This window comes from Herpailurus yagouaroundi, unplaced genomic scaffold, assembly GCF_014898765.1.
Source record: "Herpailurus yagouaroundi ecotype Mexico unplaced genomic scaffold, PumYag 140, whole genome shotgun sequence".
In the NCBI taxonomy this organism is placed as follows: Eukaryota; Metazoa; Chordata; class Mammalia; order Carnivora; family Felidae; genus Herpailurus; species Herpailurus yagouaroundi.
In genome coordinates, this window is record NW_024412395.1 from 8,886,745 (window position 1) to 8,894,174 (window position 7,430).

A 7,430-nucleotide genomic window follows, 5' to 3' on the forward strand; every position below is an offset into this window, starting at 1 on the left:
CAGAGCTTGATCCCACGACCCTGGGATCATGACCTTAGCCGAAATCAATAGTCAGACACTCAACTGACTGAGCCACCCAGGTGCCCCTAATTCTGTTCTTTGAAAGTATTGTATTTTCCATGTTATTTTAGAATTTTACGGTAAATCTGCCTTAACAGTATTTTATTATTGATACATATGAGGTATTCTAATAAGGATGTTCAATCAAGAAAGTAGAGGGGCCGCTGCTCTAAGGTATCGGCTAAGACGGGCACCAGCAGAATTTATTACCTGCACTGAGAACCGGGACAGCGTCCGTTCCGGCACCCGCTCTTGAGGGCTGGGGGAAGGCCCAGCATCCACAGTGAGCACCACTTCAGAAGGGGGTGAACAAAGAACAGAATTCAGACCGTGGGGTTTGCAGGGCCTTGGGGACCACTAGTTTTAGTTTCGTAGATAGGGCCCAGAGAGAATTGACACAGTCGCTTGGTGGCACAACTAGAATGCAGGTTCGTGACCCAGTGCAGGGCTTCTTACGTGGGATCAACACTTCCCTGATGCTTCAGTTGTACTAGTTTCTACTTATGTTTTAGCCTCACTTTTTAGCATCAAGAAGTATAAAAGGAGCAAGTTATGTCACATTATTTGTTCTTTTTAAAAAATTTTTTCTTTTAACGTTTATTCACTTTTGAGAGAGAGAGAGAGCACGAGCGAGGGAGGGGCAGAGAGTGAGGGAAACAGAATCTGAAGCAGGCCCCAGGCTCTGAGCTGTCAGCACAGAGCCCGACATGGGGCTGGAACCCACAAACTGTGGAATCATGGCCTGAGCCGAAGTCAGATGCTTAACCAACTGAGCCACCCAGGCACCCCAGTTTGTTCTTTTTTTTTTTTTTTTTTTAAGTTTATTTATTTGGAGAGACAGAGCTGGAGAGGGGCAGAGTGAGGGAGGGAGAGAGAGAATCCCAGGCAGGCTCCATGCTGTCAGTACAGAGCCTGATGCAGGGCTTGAGCTCATGAACTGTGAGATAGTGACCTGAGCTGAAACCAAGGGTCAGATGCTTAACTGACCAAGCCACCCAGGTGCCCCAGTTTGTTTATTTTCAATGTAATTTTGAATTTATTTATTTATTTAGCTTTTAGTTTTTAATGTTTATTATTTATTGAGAGAGACAGCACAAGCAGGGGAGGGTTAGAGAGAGGGAGACACAGAATCCGAAGCAGCTCCAGGCTCCGAGCTGTCAGCACAGAGCCCGATGCGGGACTCGAACTCATGAACTGTGAGATCATGACCTGGGCTGAAGTCGAATGCTTAAGTGACTGAGCCACCCAGGCACCCCTGTAATTTTGAAGTTAGAGGAAAGACACTTTTCCAGGTGAGCATTAAGGCATAACAAATGGGATTCATGTATTTATTTAACAAATGAGGTTCTAGAACACAGCAATGAATAATTAGATAAAAATGCCTTTCTTCACAGAACTTGTGTTCTACTTGGGGGAAAGAAGCCGCGAGCAAGTTAACTGAGTGAGTGCATTTTCTAGAATGCTGGAAAGTGATAAACACTTTGGAGAGAAATGAAGCCGAGTGGGTGGAGGGGCGCACGTTGGGCAGCACGCCCACATACACCCACGGTATTGAGTAGGGTGGTTGCAGCTGGCCTGGCCGAGAAGATGACTGCAAAGACAGGAATCATGTGCTGGGACTGGCAAGATGAATATCCTGGGGAAGAGAATTCCAGAGACAGAGCCTCAGGGGTGAGGAGGGAATGTTTGAGGAATAGCCAGGAGGCCACTTGAAAGTGAGAGGGGCGGCAGTGAGCTCAGAGAGGGAATGGGTCAGGCTCTGAGGGCTTGTAGGCCATCGTGAAGACCAGCTCTTACTCAGCGTGGGGAGCCATTGGAGGCTTTGGGACAGAGGAGTGACATTACAGGAGTCACATTTTAAAAGGGCCTTCTGATTGTGTGGTGGGAATGGATGGAATGAGGACAAGTGTGGAAGCAAGAGTACAAGTAGGGGACAGTGAGAGTGTCTTCACGCTGGTGATTGTATCTGGGACTGTTAATCTGAATGCCCAGTGCAAACATGACCTAAATAATAGTTTACACTATTATTACTGTCTCATCCAGCCACTTCCCATCCACCCCCAGGCCCTCAAATTTGCTGTCGTTGATGCTGACGACATGGGGATGGGGAAGATCTGGAATCTGCCTTACAGAAGCTTAGAGTCTAGACTCTAGGTGCTAGGCAAATAGATGATCCGGAAATGAGTGTGACAGCTAGAAGAACTGGGTATGCTGGAAACACAGCATGGTGGGCATGCTGGAAACACAGCTTTCTGTCTACGCCCAGGGGATATAAACGGGCAGGCACTGGCGTTCATGCAAGGGGAGAAGATCAGGCAGAAGAGGGAAGGCAAAATGTACGTAAGGAAGAACACAGCACATTCGGGAAAACCACAGGTGGACGGTGGGCCACAAGCGGAACTGTTGAGGTGTGTGCAAGCCGTGAGCTCTTTAGAGAGTTCTCGGGGGAGCCGGGAGGACTCCTGGTCCGCACAAGCTCCAGCCCGACCCCTGGCCTTGCTCTCCTTCTACACCCGGCACTATTTCCAGATAGATGAATAACCAGTACCTGCCTTTGGCAGATGCCGTCAATTCTTCGGGATCCAGTCGCTGGAAAGATCAGAGTTTTGTTCAGCCTGATAACTGATTTTTTTTTTAACAGCATTACCGAGATATAATTTACATACCATACAATTTACCTGTTAGTGTATAATTCAGTTATTTTTAGTAAACTCACCAAGTTGTGCATTTGTCCATCACTCTGAAAAAGACCCCTTATGCCCGTTTGCAGTCGGGCCCCTTCCAGCCCCCAGCTGTAGGCACTCATTTACTTCCCGTCCCTGTAGATCTGCCTTTTCTGGATGTTTCGTATAAGTAGATTCATACAATATGTCGTGTTTTGTGTCTGACTTTGGTTTCTTGCATCATATTTTCAAGGTTCATCTATATTGTAGCATGTATTCGTACTTTGTTCAACAACTCTTTATTGTTGAATGGTATTTAATTTTATGGATATACTACATTTTGTTGATCTGTTCACCAGTTGATGGCTGTTTGGATTCTGACCACTTTTTGGCTGTTAGGAATAATGTCCACTTTTTACCAGAAGGGCAGCCAGTGGGCAGGTGGTTCTCTGTGATAAGCACACAAGAGTAACCAACTTTGTCATTACAGTCTTGGTGTTCTTGGTTTGCCCCTTTTGTAAGGCTGATTGATTAATGGATATTATTTGAGCCACTTAATAGCTGAGTGACTCTGCCCAGTTGCCTGCTTCCTTATCTGTAAAGTAGGGGTATTTATAGGGTGGTACTTGGCGCAAGGTGTCGTTGTAAGGATTAAGTAATATTATAAAGAGGAGGATATATGCAAGGTAGCAGTTGATTGGCCCTGTGCCTCTCCCCTCCCCCACCCCGCTACCTCTGGGGAAGTGGGTGGGAATGAGAAAGGGCATAAGGAACTGGCCTGCTTTGGGTGTTTAGTGCTCATTTTGGAGAGTTGCACGTTCAGGTCTTGGCCTGGGTGGACTTGGAGGCTGGAAGGCCTCCTAGACTGGGCCAGCTGGGGAGACCCACGGGAGAGTCAGGGGCAGGGGCCACAGCTGTAAGCCTTGCTGGCTGGCTGGGGCTGCGTGGCCCCGGAGGGAAACTGGGGTCTTGGTTTCGTCCCGCAGACAACCGTGAATGTTCTGGTGCCTGTCTCCCATTGATGAGTTGTATCTGGAAGAGAGAAGTGGCAGATGTAGGGATCTTTGGCTGGATTTGAGCCACAACGTGTTTTCTTTGGGCTCCTCAGGCCCTTAAGATTCATTCAGTAAGTTGCAAGTGTTTAACATCTGGAGATGTGGTGTGTGCACGTGCGCTCTCTCTCACAAAATAAATAAATAAATGTTTAAAAAAAGCTTTAAAAAAACTGAACGGGGGCCGCCTGGGTGGCTTAGTCGGTTGAGTGTCCGACTCTTGATTTCAGCCCAGGTCATGATCTCACGGTTCGTGGGGCTCTGAGTCGGCCTCTAAGCCTCCTTGGGATTCTCTCTCTCCCTCTCTCTTGGCCCTTTCCCCTTGCTCTCTCTCTCTTTCTCAAGATAAATAAATAAACATTAAAAAAGAAAAAAGCTTTTGAATCTGGAGATCTGACCACAGGGACCTTCTTACATGGTGTCAAGTGAGCAGAGCTTAAGAGGTGGTCCCTTGCCCCTCTACACGCTGGCCTGGGTTTTTACCTCTTGTGTTTGCAACCACTGGTGTAGAGCTGTGCTGGCCAACAGCATAGCTGTGAGCCTCCTGTGGCTTATTTAAAATTAAATAACTTCATGTTTGTTTGTTTGTTTAATTTTTTTTAAATGCTTTTATTTATTTTTGAGACAGAGAGAGACAGAGCACGAGCAGGGGAGGGGCAGAGAGGAGGGAGACACAGAATCCGAAGCAGGTTCCAGGCTCTGAGCTGTCAACACAGAGCCCGATGCGGGGCTCGAACCCACGGACCGTGAGATCATGACCCAAGCCAAAGTCGGACGCTTAACCGACTGAGCCACCCAGGTGCCCCGAGTAACTTCATGTTCTAAGTAAAATTTAAAGTTCTGTTTCTCATTCACACTCCTATTTCAGTTGCTCTCTAGGCACGTGTGGCTAGCGGCTGCTGATCGATCGCACAGACACAGAACGTTTCTATGACCCCTGAAAGTTGTAGATCTGTAGTGGTTACCAACTGCCTCTGTCTGTATTCAGACCTTGCCTCCTAGCCTCATCTGACCTATTGCGGCCCATGTGTAGAACCAAGTGGTTGGGTGATGTGATGGCTCGAAGTTCCTTTCTAACAGTAAAATCCTTGTATATGGGCAATGACAGGTAACACGCCGAGAACTTGGTTAGTCCCATTAATCTCTGGATTATTGATGTTTTAACAGACTTCCATCCTTTAACAGACCAGAAGCCCTTCCAGAGGAATACCCAGTGACATTATCCTTGGGATGAGTGTCGCAGGGACTCCCTCGGTGACTACTTTGAAGGACAGCCAGTTTGGGTGAATAATTCTCCCATTCTATATGTCCGTACACAAAAGTCACTGACTTTATCGCACTCTTTTTTGGTATTTGTGTTGTGCTGTTATTCTTGGGATTAAAAGTGAGTACAGCGTAGAGTGCTAATGAACTTCTTCCTTACTTAATAAGGTTGCAACGTGGAGTCTTTTAAAATAACCAACAAATTTGTAGAAGTCAGCAGCCTGTAGCCCCACAGGGCACCAAGTGCATTATGTTAAAAATAGAGCTCATCTAGTATACAGTGTGTGTTCTCTTTGACCCAGCAGTTTGTCCTTTTCAGAATTTATCCTAAGGAGATAGCCGTACATGTGTGGAATTGGGCACCCATCACAGTATTGTTTGAAGTAATGAAAAATTCTAACCAACCCTGAGTGCCAGCATCGGTTTGGAAGATTGGATCAGTAATTATGGTACTTGGATACAATAGGGTATCAGATAGCCACTGAAAATGAGGGTATAGATCCTTGTCTGTTCATTTGGGAAGACTTCGTGGCATATTGAGTGAAACCGGCCGCGCGATCGAGAGATCGGAGTTTATGTAAAATTCACATGCAGATATGCTTCTGCAGAGATGTCCTGTGGGGACAGCCATCAAAGTGTTAATAAGGTTATTATCGAGTGATGGGATTTGGGGCAACCTGATTTTCTTCTTCAGACTTCTGGTCCTCTTTCCCCCTAGTAATCAGGCTTGTTTCTTTTTTTGTTTGTTTGTTTGTTGGCTTGTTTCATTTTTTATTTTTTAACATGGTGCTCTCATCACTTACTGAATACCTACTGTATTCCAGGCATTTTCTTAAGACTCTTCACCCTCAGGTGTATTCTTTAAGGTATTATTGTCGTGATCTTACTGATAAAGCATGTGAAGCCTGGAGACGGAGCCATCCAGCTGGCCAGTAGGGTTGGTAGAGCAGGTATTGAGTCCCAGATCTGTGTGACAAAGCCCTGCACTTTGTCCTGTTGTGGGCGCTGTCAGGGCAGCAGAGAAGTTTGAGCGAAGGCTCACCCGAGAGGTTTTCTGGTATAACTGGCAGAGAAGTACTGTGTCTTGCTTGAGGTCATACATAAGCTAGCTCGAGAGAGATGAGAAAGACGATAAACATGGGGTTCTGGATACTGGGAGTTTGTCCACAAATCTGAAGATGGTCTTGATGAAGTCAGGAGGCTTGGGTTTGTTTCCAGTTCAGTCACTGCTCAAACTTCGTGACTTTGGGTAAATCTTTTGGCAAACTCTTTGGTCTTTACTTTCCTCGTTTGCAAATTCAGGATAGTATAGTCTGCATCTCAGGTTACTGTGAGATTATTCAGATTCACCCCAAAGTGCCTTAAAAACAATAAAGTACAACACGAGTGCAAAATATTATATTTACTGAAGCCAGTCCAGTCTTCTGAGGCTTAAGGAATGTAGTGGTCTTCCTACCTAGCTTGTCCCTTACGGACTTTTTTGGAGAAAATAATTTAGTATTTCATACAGATGTCACGCTCTAGGACGAAAACTGTGGTGGTTTCTGTTTTGTTGCTTTTTTTACTGGTGGTTTGGAAAGTAAGGGAGGCAGAGACTAGTCACAGACTTACAGGTCAAGGGGTCCAAGGAGCACTGCCACTTTTTTAGTTTTTAAACTTAAAAAAAAATTACAAACTATCTGTAGAAAGTGCATGGAACACAAAGACACAGTTTTATAAGTTGTGATAAAACTAATAGTTGTTAACTGCCACTCTGGAACAGATGTAGAACATTGCCAGCGTTCCCCAAAGTAACCTCTCTCCTGACTTTTATGGTAATCGCTTTTCTTTTCTTTTTTCTTTTCTTTTCTTTTCTTTTCTTTTCTTTTCTTTTCTTTTCTTTTCTTTTCTTTTCTTTTCTCTTTTCTTTTCCTCTTTTCTTTTCTCTTTTCTTTTTTCTTTTCTCTTTTCTGTCTTATCACCTAAATATGCACTTTAAAATTATAGTTTATGTTTGCTTGTTTTTGAACTTCATACAAAAGTTTCATTACTTAGTGTCTGGCCTTTTCACTCGTTATTACGAGATTCATCTATACCATTGAGCATAGTTGTGATTCATTCATTTTTATTCTTGGGTATGAAAACCACAACCCATACATTCTACAGTAGATGGACACATGGATTTATAGATTTAGGCTATTATAAATAGTGTTGCTTTGATGAATTTTGTATATTTCACCTGTTCTATATGTGCAGGTATCTCTATTGGGCATATTCCTAGTGGTGGAATTGCTGCAAATTTTGTAGATAATACCAGGGTGTTTTCTTTTCTTTTTAAATGTTTATTTATTTTGAGAGAGAGAGCATGTGTGTGTGTGTGGGGGGGGGGGGGCAGAGAGAGGGAGAGAGAGAA

The 7,430-nt window shown here is 44.7% G+C and overlaps 1 protein-coding gene and 1 long non-coding RNA gene across 27 annotated transcripts in view; one reads left to right on the forward strand and one right to left on the reverse strand.

Annotated features, from left to right (window-relative positions):
- The window catches only part of CLASP1 (cytoplasmic linker associated protein 1), a 277,455-nt gene that overhangs the window by 79,013 nt on the left and 191,012 nt on the right, over window positions 1-7,430 (forward strand). The gene's annotated exons all lie outside the window — the stretch shown is intronic.
- Window positions 3,501-7,430, reverse strand: part of LOC121030416 (uncharacterized) — a 17,309-nt gene continuing 13,379 nt past the window's right edge. Inside the window, exon 2 of the long non-coding RNA XR_005790188.1 lies at window positions 3,501-3,755. This is a non-coding gene — a long non-coding RNA (uncharacterized LOC121030416). The remainder of the gene's footprint in view (window positions 3,756-7,430) is intronic.